This window comes from Aythya ferina (assembly GCF_964211825.1).
Source record: "Aythya ferina genome assembly, chromosome: 11".
NCBI classification, from domain to species: Eukaryota; Metazoa; Chordata; class Aves; order Anseriformes; family Anatidae; genus Aythya; species Aythya ferina.
In genome coordinates this window covers 4,358,232-4,380,150 of record NC_140307.1, presented here as the reverse complement: position 1 = coordinate 4,380,150, position 21,919 = coordinate 4,358,232, and positions in this window count along the sequence as shown.

Below are 21,919 nucleotides of genomic sequence, written 5' to 3'. Positions count from 1 at the left end.
AACCAGCACAGGACTATGAACTCACCAGGGTCGATCCCCTGCCTGGGTAGGTTCCCACAGAAGGGTCATGGATAGAAGGGCAGGCAGCTAAGCACAAACCTTTGAACCATAACCAGATATTTTAGATCATTTATAGTTATGCAGTGTAATAGAACACAATAAAGGAAAAAAATGCATTTTAATGCAGAAACAAAGTCTGCAAGAAGACATCTGATTTCATTCAATTTGAGCTGGATTTTTTCACTCTTACTCTCTCCATCCTTGGTTCAGGATTAAAATAAAAGAAATGAAAGAGGGGAAACAGGAAGTGAAAAACAGTCCAAGAAGTTGTATCTTTTATATTCAAAATTACTTTTCTTTTTTTTTTTTCTTTTTTTTTTTTTTTTTTTTAAATAAGCGATCTGTATGTTTTGAACACTTTTTACTTTTTTTTTTTTGGTTGGTTGGTTGTTTTCTACAAATCAGATTTACCTTCTATAGCAGCTCCAACAGACAAGGAGGCAAGCAGACAGCCGCAATCCTCTATCTGGAAAGCTTTGCTGAAGTTCTTGCCCTCCCTAATGTGATTGCCAACAAGGAGTGACAGTTGGTACCATCTGCAGTGCTGGTTTTTCTGATTTGAATAACTTCTCAGACTTTCAGTGAGACAAACAGGTCTTTTCTGATAGACATCAAACTTGACCAGCATTTGGTCACTTCTGCCCCGGGTCAAATTTGACTACAACCTGTCACTTGCAAATCATCTATCAGTAGGTTGTTCTTCCAAAACCACCAAGTTCAAAAATACATGTAGAAAACCACAGATTAACCCCTTTATATTTTGAAATATTTAGTTAGATGAAGGACGATATTTAAGGAAACTTTTTAGGCCCTCATCTTTTTATCTACTGCTTCACAAACTTCACAAGAAATTGGTTTATTTTATTTGCCTTGGAGGGATTTAAAAGTTGACTAATATAACCAAAAGGAAACTATATGTCAAAAAGGATGCTAAAATTCCGTGTCAGACACAACAATACCTGGTAACATAATGCTGACGTGCAATTCAAGTAACTGTTTTCCCTTGCTTATCAGATGGATGATATATGGCCCTTCATTAGAAGGGCTTGCACAGACAGGCCTCCAAGGTCTTGCCTTCAGCTCCTTCAGTGCGTGCAAAATATATGAATCAAGAACAGCAGGGCACAGAAGGTGAATATTTGCAAAGATCTAATGACTGCCCATGTAACGACTGTGTGCTGTACACAATAAATGGTCACAAATTTGTGAAGAATGCAGCAATGACGTTATCCAGTTACATAATTTGAGAAACGTTATTCCTGTTTGGAACTGATAAACTCAGGGGGGAAAAAACACTGAAAATACAGAAAAAGCAGGATGCTTTTCAGACTATTTCCATTTTATTTCTAAAACAAAAGCCATCTCAGTGGTCTGAAAGCACTTCATATGACACTTTGCCTAATGATATAAAAAGAGTTTAATTGCTTAGGCCAAAGTCTTCAGATGTGTTTCAAACCTCACGTTCCACATTCCTCTGTGGATTCAGGTCTAATTCACTTGAAAGCCTGGACTGGGAAAGAACAGGAAGGAGAAGGACTACTCAGGCCTGTAGAATGAACAGGGTCCCTCTCTTCCGTACCCAAGAAGCAAACACCAAGGAATAAGTATAATTTTCAGAAAAATATCTATTCCTTATACAGAAACAATTAAAAAAATAATCCACCGTTACCCTTAATTTGCCAGTACTTCCTTACCCTTGTTGAGATAAACAGATACCGAAGTCATTTTACTTCAACATCCAACCACTTGTTATACGTTCACTGAGCACTTAAACAATCTCTTACAAGCTAGTGTTTTCTTGCCATGGAGGCACTGAACACAAGTCATCCCCTGGTCTTTGTGATAAGCTAAAAAGATCAAGAGTGTCTCTTGCATTACTCTAGGTGATCTGTTTATGCATTCTCTCTGAATTTCCAGGTGTTTTGTTTTTTTTTTCAGAATGTGAGCATTGGAAGAATCAGACAAAATGCAGTACCACTGGCTTCCTAAAGACACCAGTAAGTTGCCTTCCCACTCCTCTTCACTGCTGCCCTGATTGAATATCCATGAAACACAAAGCCCTTCTGGAATTAGCACAGACACTGCAGATTCTGTAGGTGCATACAGAGAGAAGCAAGAGCTAAAGAAAACTCAATGGCACTATATATTCTCCTGGCTCCACGTGAAGGTAGCAAAAAGTATACATTCCTGTGGTGGGATCTACTTTGCTGTAAGACCCAACTGCAACCCCAAGAAGGAATTTGCTTCACAACTCCCTTTACTGCTCCCGACAGCCTTTTTGGAACTTGAAGCTGACTTTTTGTACTGACCTTGTTACATTCCCTCTTTTAGCGGTAGACTGACAAACATGTATCTTAATCATGTTTTCATGGCTGCTTTTACGGTTTAATGGCGTGTTATAGTTTAAATGGTCACCAATTGAATGGGCCTTGTTGGTTTATGAAATAGCTGTTAATATTAGATTGCACAGTTGGGAATATTACAGCGTGCACTTGTGCATTAAATATTAATTTGTCTGGTGAGAGCTGAGACTATTTGAAGTGTAAGAATTGAAATTTGGGCAGGGCTTCAGCGTGTTGTTGCCAGTGGCTTAATGATGTATGCAATGTACGCGCTAGGCTGAGCCTTTGGAGTGCTCCAGCCTCCAGTTAGGGCCCTTGGCCTGTATTTTCCATTTTGTCCTTGTTCCTGTTGAATACTGAAATAAAGACATACAGATTGCTATTGTACATCCTTTCTTTTAGCCAGTCCAGGGCTTTTTCCAGATGATCAAAAGCATCGCTTTCTATCCCTGCTCAAAGTGGGTCATACAACACAGTGGCAAACATAAATTTTGCTACCACAAGCCTCTTCATTGTAAACTACAGGTCCCTTAGGATAGTCTATTGCCAGTGTATACTTCTCTTTGGTGTAACTCTTATTAGAACAGTCCACGTTAAGTTTGTACTAGTCTCTCAAGTATCATCAAACAGCATACAAGAAAAAAAAAAGAATCAGCCAGAGGAAATACTCGCACTGAAAGGGTTTGCTGTGTATGTCAATCTTAAGCAGCAATGGAACGAATCCCTGTGAATAACTCGTGAAGCAGTAATTTTTAACTTTGGTGATTCCAAGTATTGCACTTAGCACACATGAGTTTCTAATATGTAACAGCAACAGCACAGATACTGAAACTCTTTAGAAGTGTTCAGATACCAGATGGGCACACTGCAGACTCAATACAGAGGAAAATTCGTGTCACAGATAAAAATTAGCACATTGCATTTCATAAAGCCAGAATCGTGGTTTTATTCAAATACAAACAGAAGAGTTGGGCGAGATTATTCAGAGTTCATCCAGCTTAGCTAACAAGATGGTGCCTTAGCTAACCCATCAGTTACCTGCAATCCTTCTCCTTGCTTTTACCTACACATGCATTCATCCACCCAGTACTGAATGACCTGAGTGCTGCTCATCTAAAATCTGTAACCTACTGAAGTGTCTGATAGACTGTGACATCTGAGACATCTTCCTTTTCCATGTAAAAGTTCTGCCTGACAGGGAAAGTTGTTCCAATAATTTCTTATTTAGTTTCTTTCTTTGGTAAGCAGCTGCAACAACACAGTCAATGTTTGTGGCACCAATTCTTCCAGAAGTTAAACAGCAGCTCAACTAGCAAATAAGTACCTGAGTAACTTCTCACACAGTCCTACTGCCTTCCTACAGACTATCTGCATGGTTTACACCAATGCTCACTGGGAGAGTCAGACCATATTATCCTGGAGATTTCAAGGTATGATATTCCTCTGACCCAAATTACTGTATAGTTTAAAGCTTCATAATATTTTAGCCCAAGGACATTTAATGTGGCCTGTCGAGGTGTGGCTAGTACACTTTACAATGCACGTTAGGTTGCTTTGCTGAAAAGCAGTTTGCAACACTGCATGATGCAATGCCGTTAGTGAACTTCTGGAATCTGCTGCCACAGGCAGCTGTGGAGGCAGACAGTATGAGCAGGTTTTAAAGGGATTAGAGAAATTCATGGTCAACAGGTCTATCAGAAGGGTAGGCAGGAATGTGCCCTCTAACATCTTTAATCCAATGATTACGGAGGCTGAAGGAGTATGAAGGGAAAGGGCTGCAGAAGGTGGCTAAAGTCACATACTCCTCCTAGACAACATCTCTTGGGGGCAGTCTGAGACATCCAACCTGGATGAATGATTGGTCTGACCCAATCTGTACTTCTTACATCAGTTATTTATCTCTTAATCTTTTTTTTTTTTTTTTCCACCTTACAGTTGAAGTCATTTTCAAGTAAGGCATTCAGGTTTGCCTATACTTACTAGGAGCAGCGTGCTCCTGCCAGTATAACAGGAGCCTTACGGTGAATGATCCCAGCATGGCTGCTGGTGGCTTAAAATCAAGAATGCAATAGCATTAGTAACAGCAGCACTGCCCACTTCATCCGGTTTCACGTCACTTCTGGGGTTTCTGATAGAGTTCAGGACACATACAGAATACGCAGAGGCCTCATACAGCTGCTCTGATTTCTCTTTCTGTCTGGTGAGTCAAAGTCCCTCTCAGAGGAGATCTCTCAAGGACTGTTATTTCTCTGATATTTCCTGATTAGCATTTCCAGGAGCAATTTTGCTTCATAAGGAAATCCAATGAATAGAGTTACTGATAAGCCTGAAACTTGCCTCCCGTGTTTTCAGCAGTGACTGATGATTTTGAGTACCTCTGTTTGCAGCTGGCCAGTTTGGGATGGTTTTAGAGGGCAGACGTGCAACAGAGGGACAAACTTTTGTCCTCTTGCAGGCACTTCAAACTGTGCACTCCTCTCTCTCTGCAAGGAAAGGAAACTAAAACCAACAGCCTCTGAAAAAAATCTAAAACTCAGATTTTGAGATGCAGCACAAGTAGAATTAAAATGGTAATTATAGTTGCCAAGGGGGGAAAAACTTCAGCACACACCTCCAGGTGAACTGATATTTCAGTCCTGATGAAACACATGGCTTTATCTCAAACACACCTTTGACATTTCTAGTGTATGTGTTTGGGTGGAGATGGGTGTAAAACAGAGCACAGTTCCTGTAAAAAATGGAAGCAGACTTCAGAGCTCGATGGGAAACACATGGTGACACCAGATAAAAGAGACAGGCAGAAAATAAAAAGAGCAAAATTTCTGCCAAAGGGGAAAATCACAACTCACATCCTCTGCTTTGGAGATGGCTCTGTTTGATTACAAGCGAGCTGTGAATGTGGCTGCTCTGATAAAAAAAAAAAAAAAAAAAAAAAAAAAAAAGTCTTTACCATTCATATAAGAAAGTTTTTCTGTTGGAGGGGAAAACGCTCTTAGCTTTTTTTTTTCCCCCTCAGCTAAGCATCTTTTGGGTACAACCAGCCTGACAATACACAAAGCCCTGCCTACAAGCTAATACCCAAATGCACACCCTGATTCCTAAGCGCATATTCATTTGAACCACAGTGACAGCCTCATTTAGAAACAAATTAGGGGTTAACTAAGAAGTCCAAGACGGAGGCAGAATCGAGTTTCCCTTTTCCCCTCACTGTCTGTTAGAATTAGAAAGTGTCTATGAGCAGTGTGTGTCAAGAATATGAACATGAGATGTCATTTCTCCTGCCTCTAATTGAAGCCAAGATAAATGAAGTGGAAAGGCGGCGTCCAATCCAATCAAAACATGAAAAAGGTATTTTGACATGTAAATTACAAACTTCCTGTGTATTTTGTCTCCCCAATTACACCCTCCCCTGTCATGTTTTTTTAAATTATATCTTAATCTCCCAGTCTCCTAATAATTATGTCATCATTCTTGGGCCTTGAACACTGTGTAATGGTATTTTATAGGATGTGCCATTCATTATTAACTAAACTCACTCTCTGTCCCCGGTGATGCTATTTCTCATGGTGTTCAAATATGCATTGTGTCAGTTCTCCCTTTGTAAATGTTAGGCCAGTTCCACTCACTGCTTCTTGATTAAATGGTATGGAGTAGGCGAGATACTTTCAGACAGTTTATTCTGCCCATCATTATTTTACAGGGATGCACGCTCCCTAGTATTTTTTTAATGGAATGGGTGAATGGTTTCAAATGTAACTTCTCAGTCAGTTTGGATCACTGAAAGAGCTTCGTGGCTTTCATGGTGTAATTGACTGTGTTTTCTCTCCACCTCTTGAAAGAGGAGACAGTATTGGCTCAAATTAAAATGCACAGTAAGGGATCACGAGAGTAAGATCAATGCAGTATATAACTACACCTACATGAGAGTACTTCCATCGACTGTAACAGTCTTTACATGAGATCTAACAGAATGACACCAAGGATCAAATTCATCACATCTATATTTAGGCATTGTGAAAGTTACATCTAAGGTAGTCGTCAAGACCAAAATAAGCACTCCTGGAATGCTATTCATCTCATTTCTTTAAACCTCTATTTTTGGATGAGATTAATCACACCTTAGAAGTGCCTTTTTCTCTCAGAAGACCAGAACAGGAGTCCTCACGGCTTGTTCAAGCTGTAGAAGACACCAGAAGAGGCATTCCACCCCAAAAGAAAGGAGGCTGTTTCTGATGTTACGGATCAGACTCAGATGCCATGTTAAGGGTGAAAAAATGACTATGGGGAGGAGAATTAGGTAAGTCTTATGATATTTGACCTTGTTATTAATGGAGTCAGGCACAGATTACTGGTAAACAAAACTCAAATAATAGCAATTTAGGTTTCTGAGCAGAGTCTGTCTAGAATACCACCCCAACCATCAAAGATTCAATAATGGTAGATAATTCTCCCAATACAAGAGACTGCATAACCATGCCATATTTTTCTGTTCTAGCAATTATTAGACAAAAAACGGGTGCCCTTTATGATGCAAAAGCAAATATTTAGTTAGATTTCACTGGTTCAGCAATATAGCTTAACTCTTGATTTTAAGAGCACAGCAAGTGCTCTCCAGAGGTGACTTGCACATAAACAGCTGGAAAAATTACAAAGAAAATGGCTCACTTGACTGTATCTAAAAGTGATGTTAAATAACTTCTGTCTACACATAGAGTTTTATGTTCTCAATCAAGCCTTCAGTGAGGCAGAGAAGTGTGTGAAATGCTTTCATCCCAGCCTTTCTGTTATTGAACACAGCATACACACAAGTCAGTCCTGTTTTTCAGCATCCACCTGCATGACAGGAATTTTGCCCTGGATTTGAACTGCTCCTCATTTTTGTCTAAGCTCTGTATGAGTGAATAATGATCCCAGTATCAAAGATACAAAAGTTTGGCTTTGGATACACCTGGGCGATCTCTATTTATTACTGCAGTCAGTGAGTGCAACAGAGGAGCTGCGCAAAACCCTCAGTGGCCCTAGCTCAGAAATGAAGGAAATGGAAACTCCTATTGAGTTTCAGTGTTCTCCCTCTTTGCAGGAAGAGCTGTATCACTGGAAAAGCTCTGGTCCACAGCTGGGGAAAAAATAAAATAAAATCAGGAGCCCTCCTTTCCTCCCTCAGCAAACGAGCTGTCAGAGCCAGGCCCCACCTCATCAGGCCGGGGAACGGCCTCTTCCCTAGGCCTCTCAGCACAGACATCTCTTTACACTAGCAAGGACAAAAAGTATCCAGCTCTACAAAGACCATCAGTCTCCCCAGATTTATTTCTTCCTAGGATGTATTCTTCTGTCATTTCCCTCAGGCCTGTTGAGTAATATTTGACCTGAGGTGAGACTGCTGTTAACAGGGCAATCTCCTCTTCTTTCACACATGCTACGGAGAGTCCATATCTCTCTCCTCTCCCCCCCTCCCCACGGTATCCTTTTTATTGTTTTTCTTCCCCCTTACCTCTCTGCTGTAAAAGCCTGCATTTCTGATCACCTGTCTCCAAAGCACTCACACAGTGACTTCTGATAAATTAAGGAGCAAGCTGGATTTAAGAGTTAAATATCGAAGCCCGGAGTCCACCTGCCGAAGAGATCCCCCTGCTCTCTGCACGCTCTGTGCGGACAGGCCCTCAGATGCGTTAAGCCTCAGAAGGCCCCTTCTGGCCATCCATCCCCTGCTGGTGACTGGCTTTTTATATATTCACAGCAATGTTACTGTCCTGCTCATGTCCCCAGCTTCCCTGGAGATCAGCAAGCCCTCCGCTGTAAGCACCTTCTCCATCCTAGGCCACAGAGCTCAGGCCTTGTCCTGTCTGGCACAGCCACAGGCACACACCTCTCATGGCAGTTCCTCAGGGAACTGCTCATCGGTGACAGGACTGGACACATCTAGATCCATTCCCATAAACACAAGAGAATCAAATTGTTTTAGACATCCCATCATCTGAAGGTTCCCCTGCCTGAGCAGGAAGCAAGATTTATTGCATTTCCTCGCGTTCCTGCAAGTAGGCCATCAGGCCTCCTACCACACTGCAGCTTCATAGCCCCAGCTGCAGACAGGTTCACCAAGCTGAGTCAGTCCCACATACATGCACAAACATGTATTTCTGTTTGGAAATGAATGGTAAAGTTCCTGCCGTGCTGGATTTAATCCATTTGCAGATGATGTTATGTTTTCCTGTAGCTGGGCCCTTCTAGCACTAGATACAAACACCAGGTACTCAGGCATGGTAGCACCAGTCTCACCTTAACTAAAGCCACCTGAAATTACAGAGAGGCTTTTTCTTCAATTGAAGCTTTTCTTTCTGCACAGGGTTCATCTCTACCCATCCAGGAAGGTTCCCAGACAGACAGAGACCTCATCCATCTCTTGGGGTTCTCCTTTAAGTACAGCATACATCTCTACCCAGATGAGGCAGGGGAAATAGCTCTTCTCCAAGCACACACTGTTACCAGTTTACTACCACCCAGAATAAGCTGGGCCAGCTTGTTATGCTTTTGTTTTTCATCAGGATATCTTTTAACACTTGTTTGTTTGTTTTTTTAATATAAAATATAAAGACAATCCATTCAGAAAATGATTAACCTGACTTATATCAGACTGGTTGTTCAGATAAGACAGTCAAACCCCTCACCTCTGTGCTTTGCCTTTAGATGGAAACACATAAAGAGAAAGTTTCCTATAACAGCATTTCTTGTGGCACAGCCAGAACGCATTTGCAGCGTGAGTTGCCCAGTTACTATGTGAGTTATGCAGCCTGAACGTCCCCATAAAAGTCGTGCATGTACCAGGCAATTACTTTCTTATGCACTCTGCTATTCTGAAATGCCTTCATGTGTCCTTCTCCCTTTCCATATGCTCCAAATATATCTGCACTTTAATAGATTTTGTCCTGTACAGCCTAAAGTGCTAAGCTCACTCAGTCACAGAGTTTACCAGGCCCCTTCCTGAGTGATGCTTCTGCACTGCTAACAGGTACACAGGCAGGCCCACTGGTACCAAGTCATTGCACTGACAAACGTGTGAACAGCATTTGCACCCATGGCTGGCAGTGCTGTGCAGGACACAAAAAGGGTTCTTTTGGGTATGGAGAAAGATGCTGCTCGTGAAGGGCCTCCCCTGCCTCCCCCCCAGCTCTCTACAGTTCTTGCAGTCACATCACGAGTCCAGCAGCAAACCCTCAGCATGGGCCCCAAAAGGCAGAATGAGCAAGAGGAGACTACAAGGCATGATATAGCAAAATAAATGAAATGAGAGCTTGTACAAAGCTTTCCTCAAAGAGCTTCTTTCAGGGACTTGTATATATATGCGTATATACACGCATTAACCTCAACCCCTATCTAACAGAGGATGAAGAGCCATTTCTCGTCACATCCCTTCTTATCACAACCTCCAGCAGTGGAACTAGCTGTGTGCAAGGATATGTTCACCAGGTCAAGACAAAGAAACATCCCACTGTAAAGCAGCTTGTGCTAGCAGCTCGGGCTCTGAAGGAACACAGCCACAGCTGGAAGCCTGGGTTCCCCACAAGGAGCCAAATCATCACTGGAGATCCACCAAATCTCCCTTTGGTCACAGCATCCCCAACCCCAGGCATTACAGGAAGGGGCTCTGCCTACTCTGAAAACCACCACAGAACCCACCACATACACTTTAAAAAATGCAGTTTTAATGCAACAACAAACTCTGAACCCCCTACAGGAGTTGTGTTCCTGTGAACAGGTCACACTCCCCTTGGCAGCACCCAGCACAGATCCCAAGCCCTAGGAGGCTGCCCAGACCCATGATGTGCTGAGGAAATGGCATCTCCTGGCTCTTCTTTTCTGTGACCTCTGAACCCAGATGACACCTCAGCCACAAATATCCTAACCTCACTTTAAGATGCAAAAGTACATCAGTGTTACATACAACATGGGAAATCACACGTCTGATGAAGTCAGAACCCTTCCTTCTTGTGGGTGCACCCTCAGCATTTCTCTTCTATTGCTCATTCACACATTCCCATTCTAGCATTGATTTTAATTCGTGAACATATTTATTAGAGTAAATTTAAAAATAGATACCATTTCTAATATATTTTTAGCAGTGAAGAATTAAGAGAGAGAGAGAAAAAATATGCTGGTACAGAAAAATGGCATGGCTCCTCAATGAGCTACAGACCTGGTCAAAAATGCTTGAAATCTTAGTTTTTCCATCAGTTCTCTCCCCCCCACTCCCCTCATTTGTCAACTTTTACCAAAACATAAAGTAAGGTTTAGACTAGAATTAATTTGTAACCAAGAAGCCCTTTATCGTGTTCAGTATTGCTCCTACAACACTGCTTTCACTAGTAAGTACTCAGATACTGAAAACACTGGATGCCAGTATCCCTGCAAATGCTTTCCCTTTTCTTTTTCTTTTTTTCCTTTGGCTATCAAATCCTAGCTTTTAATTCCAAAGCACAGAATTCAACGCATACAAATTCAATACTACATTGAAAAGTGGCATTTGCTCCTGCTGGGCCAGATCCTCTCCTGATATAAATCAATACAGATCTCTTTAGCCTGAGTGCATTTGCGTTGTGAATCCGGCCCCTGGGATCCTTGAGCTCACATACAGGAAAAGTCTGCTTTTAATTAAAAATAAAATAAAAGGCTTTGCAAATGTGGGCTTAGTAGACTGCATTAGGCCTCTCTGCAGCTTTATTCTGCTTTCCGTGCATTTTCATAGCTGGAAATTCACGTGCAGCCCACAGAACAGACCCATGCCACCAGGAACACACAGCGTGGCCAAACCAAGGGCTGGGATGGCCACTGCCTCAGCCCAAATATTCTCACAAAGATGTTAGTTTTGGCAGCACCCATCTCTTGGGAAGCTTGTCCCAGTTTCACCAAACTCCCTGTCTTTGATACAGGAAAGGAAAGGAGTGTTTAAAACCCGTTATTTCGATATGTACAAGCCAGAACTGAACTACAACTGTTTTGTTTGGCAATTTCCTTTAATTTTATGTTAAATGATTCAAAACCATCCTTAAAAGCAAAGCATTTATGGAACAAAACAGTTGTTTTGGGGAGAAATAAAACATTTATTTTGACACAAAAGAGTCTGCTCCTTCCCTTTCACAGTTAGATTTTTTTTATTTCACTTCAAAAAAACATATTTTAATTTTTTTGCACTGCCAGAGAACAAAAATAATCAATTATTCACGCTGCTGTAGATAAACCATGCATAAATCATGAATAAAAGCATACATTAATTCCCTCCGCCATAAACTACCACTGTGAAAAGTAAAATACAACAGGAGTCTAAACTTATTCTTTGCCTCTCTTTGTCTTGTTTTTCACTTTGGATTCAAGTATAACAGCTTGGATCTTGGGACAACCTTAGAGCAGCTACGCTCCTTCCATGTTGTTATACTACCATCTACTGATAAAAGGATGCTACTTCTCTGGGATCTTATCTCCTGTCTTAGTCACCTTGGTGCAACAAGCAATATTTCAACTCAATCAGAGCTCGAAAATGAGCATTAACTGCTACATCAAGCGTTATCACCTGAATGCTCTTTTCTGCAATATAAACATATTCACAGAGTAATCAGCTGCACTCTAGAACCCTCGGAGAAAATAAGTTATTGGGGGATTTCTATTTGGTACTTCCTTTGTTTCTTTCAAGGAGAAAAAAAAAAAAAAAAAAAAAAAAGAAAAAAAAGCTAAGGGATGGAAAATGATCATTCAAAGCCTTTTGTCAACTTGGAGGAAGGAGGTTGGGAAGGTCTTCCACTAGAGTGAGGGAATATTTAATTGCTAGTTTAAACTTAAAGATGCATTACATTTAAAAACAAAACGATAACAAGTTTCGTCCTACAAAACGCTAATTGTTCCCCGTTATTAGCAGCAGGAAAGGCAGTCACACGGCTTTTTGCAGTGTTCCCACTCCCCTCTAGGGGGTTCTCGGTGTTTCCAGTGAGATGTCCCTGGTCAGCATCCAAGAAAAAAAAAAAAAAAAAAAAAAGACCTCACCCAGGATTACTGTTCTGTTTAAATGAGCAGCAGAGAATAGAGAAAAAAGCCGAGGACTCTTTGCAAGGTCTGTGGATGAAACAATTTTAAGTGCCAGTTAATTCCAAATCCTCTGCCCTTCGCAGATATACCCAAAATAGAAAGAGTGGCATGCACCTTTTATTTTAATCAGTGTGCTACAGTGATTTGGGGCTAATTAGATGTTAGTAATTAAGAAAAGACTGCTCTGACGGATGTTTTTACAGGTTGCATTGTTGATTCAAGAAATAAGACTGTTCACCTTTAAGTATTGTCAGTCAGACTACTTTAGCTGGGAAGAATTAAATGTCAATTTTATCTTGCTTCATCACTGCTCTTTAATCAATGTCGATGCATCACTTCCCCCTATCATTCCTTCATCAAACACTGACCTGGAAATCTGACACTGAGCTTTCCAACACCAGCTCAGCTAATTAAGAACTTTGTTATTCCACCTTCCATCTTTTAAAGAAAAGTAAGAAAAGTGCCAAAGAGACTCTTGCTTTCATGTGGAAAAGCATCAGCAGGGGGTTAATAATAATTACTAAGATGACTGACAGCTCAGGCTAGGCTGTGATTTGGCCCAGCCCTGTAGTCACAGAAAGGTAAAAGCTAAGGAAAGTTAAGCCCTGAATTTCTACAGTGAATAAAGGGGATTTTAGGAAAGGAAACAGCTTCCTACCCTCCGATTACAGGAACAAGCCAAGATGGTCTTGTAACCCACAAAGGTGCTGGTACTTATCTTTGCATACAAGCCTTCCAGCACGGCCACCATATCCTCATTAAATCACTGCTAATGATCAGCAGAAGGAGCACTCGGAGCCTTTCCACAGAAGCCAGTGACAGGCAGCACAGGCCACCAATAAGGAACTAAAAGCAGGGCTGAGCTATATCCTGGTGTGTTCACTGGATTTTCCTGCACCCAAACACAAGCAGAGGAGACCATCTAATGCTCATACCACCACAGATTCTGGGCGTCCTACACCCAGATTAAGATCCCAGTACTCTGGGAACTGCATGAAATGACAGCCCCAATCCTGACAATTTCTCAGCATGAGCCCAATCACTAGAAACACCAGGTGGAGGCAACCTGCACGTGGCAGCACAGGAAACAATGGGAAAAAGTAAAAGCAACGAAGAGCGCTTGATCAGGACCACGTCACTGCTCCTGTCTTTGGCAGGCTTTTAGTGGGAAAGCAGGAGAGGAAGCACGGTTTAAGCATTACAAAAACAGGTGCTTGTGGAGATACTCACTACCTTTCCCCAAGTCCACAGGGAGTTCATAAGGCCAGATACCGCAGGACTGTTTGCTGGAAAACTTTGCCGGTAGCGAATCAATTAGTTGTGGCCTGTCAGAAGTGGGCATAGATTTGTCAATACTGAGTAAGAGTGATAAGCAGGATGGATATGGGCTGTGAAGGCTCTTCAATAAAGAGACAGCCAGGACTAGCAGCGAGGGCTCAAGAGGCAGGAGCAGGTCAGAGCTTCCTGGATGCGGAATCCAGCAGAACAGCAAATCCAGGCAAGAAATGGGTTTGTTTCTGCCGTGCGTCTGGAAGGGAAATACTAGGGATGGGTTTTGAACATAATCAGGAGGAACAACCAAGGCATATATTCAGCTGATATCAGTGGTTCCTTATTCAACAGCAAATAGTATCAGGAGGCTCAGATTTGGTTAGTCTAACTGCTCAGAGGTGGGAGTACAAAAGTCCAAGCACTTGGCATGAACATTGCTTATATCATTTCACCCAGAAGACCTGTACACCTAACAATTTAAGCATACTCTGCGGGCTCTCACAGGATTATTTATGTGAAAAAGTATTTATTTTTTTTCCAGAGAATGAGGAATCAGATCTCCATATAAATTTCAAGGGCCAGATTTCTAGTGAAAGGAGAAAACATTCAAGTTGCACTCAATGTCCGTTTTCAAGGCCAGCATTTTCTTTGACAACATTTTTTTTAAAGGGGAAAAAATTGCTATTGAGGAAACCATGCTACGTGGAGTTTTCATCACCACCTCAAAGCCCTCTCTCTCAGCTCCAAAGCAGGCTTGTGCAGCAGCTCCATCCTGCCCCAGCCCTACATCTCTGCTTCCAGCACGACTCCAGGAAATTCTAGCTCTGGAGGCCCTCCGTTCCCCAAACCAATTGCTAACCCACAGCAGGGCGCAGCAGGCCCCTCTCAGCTCTATTTAAAACCCATCAAATTACAACGTACCTGCAGGGCAGCTTGGATTCCCCAAGTTTTGAATCTTTTAATTTTTTTTTTTCCCCCAAGTCCATTAAGGGGACATCTCATGGATAAAATGCTGAATGGAGGCACTACGACTAAGTTCAAGTCTTTGCACTGCCACAAGCATCTTCAGAGACTGCTGGTAAACCGCTTCATCTCGCAATACTTCAGTCTCTCATCTGGAAACTGAGGGTTCCTTAACTTAAAGATTTTGTGAAGATCAATTCTGTAGTATCTGTGAAAGGCAGCATTAGAGCTTCTACGAAGGGACCTTGGTAATGCTGTTTGGGTCCTTAGTACCACCTTATGGATTGCATTCTTCCTGGAGCACACTGACCTCGATCCTGCAAACTCTGTCAGCATAGCCTTAAAGTTTAGCTGATTTTTAAATGGCTTACAGAATCGGGGCCAATACATCCATCACAGATACATCCAAACACACAGCTGATGAAATAAATATCTTCTTAGCGTTCGTATTATCATCCAGTGTTTTGGGGCCATCTCATAAAGGCGCTTATGTGCAACAATGCCTAAGCAAAATGGGTTGATTTAAGAGGGCTGAGGGAACACTTAGCTGAGAATTTCCTGGCTTCAGTTAGTTGTAGTCAGAGCGTTAAGATTATATTTCAGTGTCAGTATATTGCTTTTATTTGCTTTATTAAATTTGCTTTAAACTTGCATTGACATTTTCTTTCCCTTGTTACTCAATCTCTCAGCTGTAAAGATTCCATTTGCTGAATTGTTTTGCCATTTTGATCAGAAAGAAATGTTAATGCAATAGGAATTCCTGTGGTCTTTTTCACCAAGAAGTAAACTCAAACCCCAGATTCTGCTGCTGCTGCTCACCTTCCAGTCCCGGCCTGGACAGACTCACGGGGAGCTTTTGCTTAAAGGTGGCTGCACCACCAATACCCACAATTTGTCCTTTCAGGAGACCACGCAGTTACTGGAGTGGGACACCACTGGCTGCCACTAAAGTTGTTTTTTAGTTAGCCACCCCCTCTTGCAGATGGAGAAGTATTAGTGTTAGCAACAACACTGCTGTTCCTGATCACAGCTACAGGCAAGATCACATAGTACAAAATTTCCTAAAGATAACTACATTTTCAGCACATAAGCATAGTATCTGTAATTATTTTTTGTTGGCTAAGTGGTAGCACAATAGGATTTCCTTACTGGAAACGGACACAGAAAAATGAATGCATATTTAGTCATGTCCTGGTGTGCAGTGGTACCTCTCTGTGTTATACAGCAGTCAGAGATCCTAGTTCTGCAAAAATTATTTTCAGCTTTCCAAAGAAAAAAAGCAGTTAAAGTTTCAGATTTGATTGTAAATAAATGTCCAAAAGAGAGAAAATGTCCAGATCAAACAGAGCTCTATATCAAGCATACAATCATTTTAAAGTACCTAGACTTTGTGTAAATGAGTTAGCCTGGCACATGGATTTTAAACATGCTTTGAGACATCGTGTGAGGCTCTGCAGTCCCAAAAATTGATGCTGTAACAAAGGAGGACACCTAACACAGCTACAGCAAGGGCTACTGTGTTTTCTGTAAGGGGCCCCAGCTCCAGGACTTTGCACAGATGGAATCAGGCACGGGGCAGAGAGCAGCCAAAGCACAGGGCATGAAATGCTGCCCTGCCCCAGCAGCAAAGGAAAGGCACCAAGCAAGACGTGGCATAACCTGGAAAGCAGAGCACAGCAGTGCTAAGCCACTCTGGATGGAAATCAGATCTTTGCCTGATAGGGGGACAAGATTTAGGTGCCTCTCTCCAATATTCAGGGAAGGGCAGGACTACCTGGTGTGGGAGGTGAGTGCAGTAGCTTATGCTGGATAGCTGGAATCAGCTTGCCCATGCAAGAGCAGAGGAGGAATGGTTCTCATGCCCCTTCAAGTTTTTGAAGACAAAGACCAACAAAGGCCAATTTTTCTATGGATATTTCCTCTTTGGGTGGATAGGGAGTGGAAAGGGATAAAGTTGTATCTAAAATATGGACAGGATTTCTAATGACTGCTACAGAACCAACCCCGTGAGCAGGCACTAGTGCTGTGGTGCACCAGCTCCACGAGCATGAAGTGCTCCATCAGCCTCGTGCCTTTACCCCCCAGTGCAATACTTGACATGCTTCAGGCACAGCTTTTCCCTGTCACGTTTGCCTGGGATCATGCCCAGATGAGCAAAACACAACGCCAACCTCTGTGCTTTGCGTGTGAATGCTTGTGCCAGTCCCAGGGATGCAAAAGTGCTGATGCCAGTGCCAGGAAGCCACATGAATAGGTCAAACATCAAGAGATTCTTCTAAAAGAAACCACCGCAGGTCCCTTTCATTCACCTTCTGCTTCCTGAACCTTTAGGGCACATGTGCTTTGTGTTTCTCAACTTTCTTTTTCAGCTCTAGAAACCAGTGCATTTAAGACAAAAACTGCAATTCTCTTCTCTTCCACCAGCTACTGCTTTAAGAGAAAGCACAACTATTGCAGGGAAATTTCCCTGGTTGGCAGGGGCTTTTCTCTGGCCCGAGGCTGTCCAGGTGAGCACCAATGTGCCAGCCACAGCCTCCAGTTGGCTGAGCACCACTGCCTGCGTGGGGCTCTGCACAGGACCTGCAGGTGCAGAACAGCAGCTCCTTTTGGCCTGCAGTAGTGGAAGGCGTTTGGGTCTGCACCAGCTTAAGGACAGTCTTCTTTGCAACCCTGTAAGAGTATGGCTTATTTATCAAATGCTTTTTGCCAGTAAGGCCTGCCAGGAGGAATTGCTGGTCTTTTCAATGTCATGGTCTGAAGTGCTGATCAGATTGTCACGGACGAAAGGCACCAGCCCCTTTGGAACAGGATTCATGCCATGATGCATGGCAAAAAATAGCCACAAATGCTGCAGGAGATAGAATTTATTAGGAGGGGAAAAACTGTCCATGTGCCTGCTAGGCTACTCCAGCATGTCCCCTGCACCAAGGCTCGTTTCCAACCCATAAGGGCTTTTCAAGATCCTGATCCAAACCCAGCAAAACCCTGTGTAACAGTAGGTCATTCCCAACACCCTTCACCCTAAACTTGGCCCCAAGCAGCACATGGAGGACAGCAGCTGAAGAATGGGGTGACTTAAATGCTTAAATGCTGAGCCTGGTAACTTCTGCAAAGGGCTCTTCAGACCCGCACAGCCAGGTGCAACCCAGCCAATGTGAGAGTTCAGTTTCTTATTTTTATTTTTTTCCCTTTCCTCCTTTAAAAAAGCAGCAATGGGAAGAAAAAAATCCAGTTCTCCAGCAGCGTAAGCAAAGAAGTCCACCTCCTCTCCCCACACCTGGTGGAGCACCTCAAAAAGGGACAACCTAGCTCAAATCCTGTTTGTAGCCTGTCCTGCAAGGCTGTGCGTAAATTAAGGAATTTGGGCATGGGGATAGCCTCTAGCTACCAAATCAGATGTGTGTGGACCTACCCAGAGCACCCCCCACTGTATAACTGACACGCGGTTCAGCCCAAGCCTACAGCCTGCCATTTGGTCTCCCACAAAGTACAACGTGCCACTTTTTCTACACTAATAAACCCATAAGGGCAGGAAAGGCTGCAGGAAAAATGAGAAGCACCAGAGCAGAACAGCCCCTGAGTTTTTGTTTATCGCAGACTAATTAAAACAAAAGTCTACCATAACTCAACCCGTAATAATAGGTAACCAGATGTGTCGTTATTTGACCATACTCTATAGCAGCGTGTATATAAAGGTTATAATCTTATTTTTCAAAGCAGTGTGCCACAGCTAAGGGTTTCCCTGCACTTTTATAACAAACTTAGCACCTGAAGGGATTTCAGCTACCAAAGCTAAATCAAGAGATCACTAAACTTCTCGCACACACACAGGTCCTCAACCTAGGAATGAAAATTTCAGCATGCGGCAATGTTGCAGAGTAGACTGCAAGACACCATTCCTATTAATAAGAGAGACTTCCTCTAAAAGACCATTTTTCTTCTTGAATTACACAAAAGGTCCTGAATAAGGAACAAGGTGCCAGAACACCAGTGGGCTGTTCCTACTTTGTGTGCCCGGCTCACTCAGCCCCACCCAGCAGAAGCAAAACCTCAGTGTTTACAGCAGCGATAAATTATTGCGGCGTGAGCAATTTACCTGGCTGCTGGAAGGACCAGAAGCAAAAGGACAGCACTAAAAAGACTCCTAGGCCTAAATCCAATAAAGCCTGTAGGCTCCTAAAACCCCACGGAAATCACTGTTCATTACACACTTCTAGATGAGGGAGCACTGGTTATGTCTGAAACAACCCGGGATCCGCACATTATTAATTTCATCCCACTGTCAATCACTTTCCAATCCACCCAACCGATATTTTCCACCCTGATCTTCAATATCTCTTCTGGGGATTGAATTTTTGAGATGCCCAGTGCTGATTGAGCTCTCTCCCCCATTAAAGCCAGCCTAGGCACTAGCAGGAGCGGCACCAAATGCTCTCGGGACCGATGGGCTGGACTCGGCATGGGCAATGTGGGGATGCAGCTGCAAGGAGCCGCTCTCTGTAGCGGCCTCACTTCCAGCCTCCAGGGCTGCTTCTGGCCCCAGGAAGCAGCACAGCTGCCTGGGCACATGCAAGAACAAACCCATGGGCAACCAAATGACTCCGGTGCTTGAAACATGAGGCTTTGTGGGTCTGTCCCGTGCAGACACAGGACAAGAGATCCCTGTGGCTAACCCTGGTTTTGGCTTGGTGGTTTATTTTAGCAAAGTAAATAAACCAAACACATACGTAGGCTTGGCTAGAAACATTAAAAAAAAAAAAAAAAAAAAAATGGTGCCTTGCACACAAAAACTGTTCTGACTGTTGTCCTGGCCAGAATCTCCCGTGGGTTGAAACACAGACTTTTCTTTCTGAACCATAATTAACGTTTTTGCAATATTGCCTCAGAGTTCGCCCAGGCCATCTGATGAATCTGACTAATAGGAGAAGATGCTTTTAACCTGTGGGCTGCCAGACAGCTGGGTACCTCCGCGGCCACATATATTTGGCTGTCAGGTTGAAAGAAAGGCAGCAGATTCAGGGTTAAGCACTATTCCTGTCATGATTGCCCTGAACTTGCCCAGTTAAATTGCAACAGCATGGGTCTCCATAATTATCTAATTGTTAGTGTTGTGCCTTTACGTAATTTATGATGTAGCATTAAAGCCTGACCTCTGGTTTGAGATGAAGTGCAGTACTGCTGACATCCAAGCTCAAATTAGTAGGTAAGTAAGCACCCAATTAACGATTATGCCACTGAGCTTTCATTTCAATCTGACCACACTGCTACACTAATCAGTTTTCTAAGCCTTTCACCTTCCCCATAACTAATAAGCATTTCTCCTGCTTTTTATGTCTGCAAAAGCCTTGTTATCCTCATAAAAAGCACTCCAAGATTGCTGCTTCCAGTAATTCCTGCATTAAGCCCCTGGCCCAGTGGCACATTACCGGCTCGGCAGCCACCCGGTCAGTAAAACCCAAGGCACACAGCACGGGCAAGCTGCCACTGCAGCAGGGACAAAACCCGCAGCGTGGTGGAGGTGTTTCAGGCTCTAACTGGGGCAGTTTAGATGAGAGTTTGGTCCTGCCAGGGATCACACAGTTTCACGGGAGTTTATGGACATAGGGATTGAACGTCAAACCACGTTTTACAGCTGACTAAATTCTGTCAGGTTAACAAAACGGCGACAAGAGCTGGAACATCAAGGATCTGCAGTTTTAACCTGAGACTCATGAATCCCCTTTTAGTTGCCATGAGCTGGGAGCATGCATGGAGGGGCATGGCCTCCACAGGCAGCTCGGGCTGTGCACAGACACCGTATCACAGCTTGCATCGCTGATGAGAATGTCACACTCCTTGAAAATCCATGTTTTAGATCCAAAGACCTGTTCCTCTCGGAATGAGATTCCTGCTGCTGCATAGCCACGATGGTGCATGGCCGTGCTGGATCACAAACCTACATGGAGAAAAGAAAACCCCACTTCACTGCCATCCCACGTCCTCCATCCTCTCAACCTGCAGCTTTCCAGAGCTCCTCTGAACTCTGTACCTTCTTCTGCCTTCACAGGACTTGCAGCTTTTCCTTAGTAACCAGCTATTTAAATCTGCTCTCAACAATACAAGGGACAGCTCTGAAAAATAGGAGGTTTTCCAAAGGAAGAAAGCTTCACAGTCGAGCACCGCCACCGGGCCAGACAAGCACTGCAAAGCTGTGATTAAGATGTAGAAGTGTGCAGCAAAACACGATTCCACCCCAAGTGGAAGGAAGCGGCATTATTTGGAAGGAATCACGTGCAGTTAGAAGTACAAAGGCATAAACAGGTGCAGGAAGGAGTGTCAGGAGAAAGTAAAAAATAATAATACATAATTAGTGTCAGGCTTAAGATCTGAATACCACATCAGGGAACACGATATAAAAATAATCTTACCCACAAAGAAAAGATAATGCTAGAAAAAGTTTCACATTGTAGGAAATCAGTTGTGGGAACCATGTAGAGAAGCTGACAGAGTCATAGAGCTGGAGAGGCTAATTTCCTGTTCCACGGGGGAGACAGCCCTGATCAGCTGGACTTAATACAGCCTTCTCCATGGCAGCTGGGTCAAATAGTGGCCTAAGCACTAGAAAATTGCCTGCCACGTGGACGAGTTTAGCGTACAAGAAGCTGTGCAGTAAATAAACACGGTTAGCACGCTCTGAAATAGATGCGTGCGCTCAAGAGTTCAGCGACACATCCGGACAGAGGTGGCTGCACATCGGCTGACTCAGGGTAACGCCGTCATGGGACCAGTCCTCGGGGTCCATGAGCTGTTTCCTACCTCACAACAGAACGTTTTAATAAGAGCCACACATGTGAGGAGCAAAATAGCATCGCTTGCTCGTAACTCCGCGTGCATACGGCAATCCTAATGGCAACGCTTTCCAAAAAAGCAGCCCCCATTTAGAAGGCATCGCTGCGAGCTCTCCTGGCTGAGGCACGCCGAAGCCCTGCCACGGCTTGCAGTAACTTTTTAAAGCTGCTGCCTCTTTCCGGGTCTTGCTCACACGCAACATGCTCCCGACTCTCCAACCCTTTTTTCTGTTAGCAACCGTATCCGCCAACTTACACCCTCGCCCACGTGTTTTTTCAATGCCACTAATGAGTACCCCGGTGGATTAGGTTCTGGACTGCCCACTCATCTCTTACAAATTACCACAGATTTAAAGAAAAAAAAAACTATTAAGGAGTCTATAA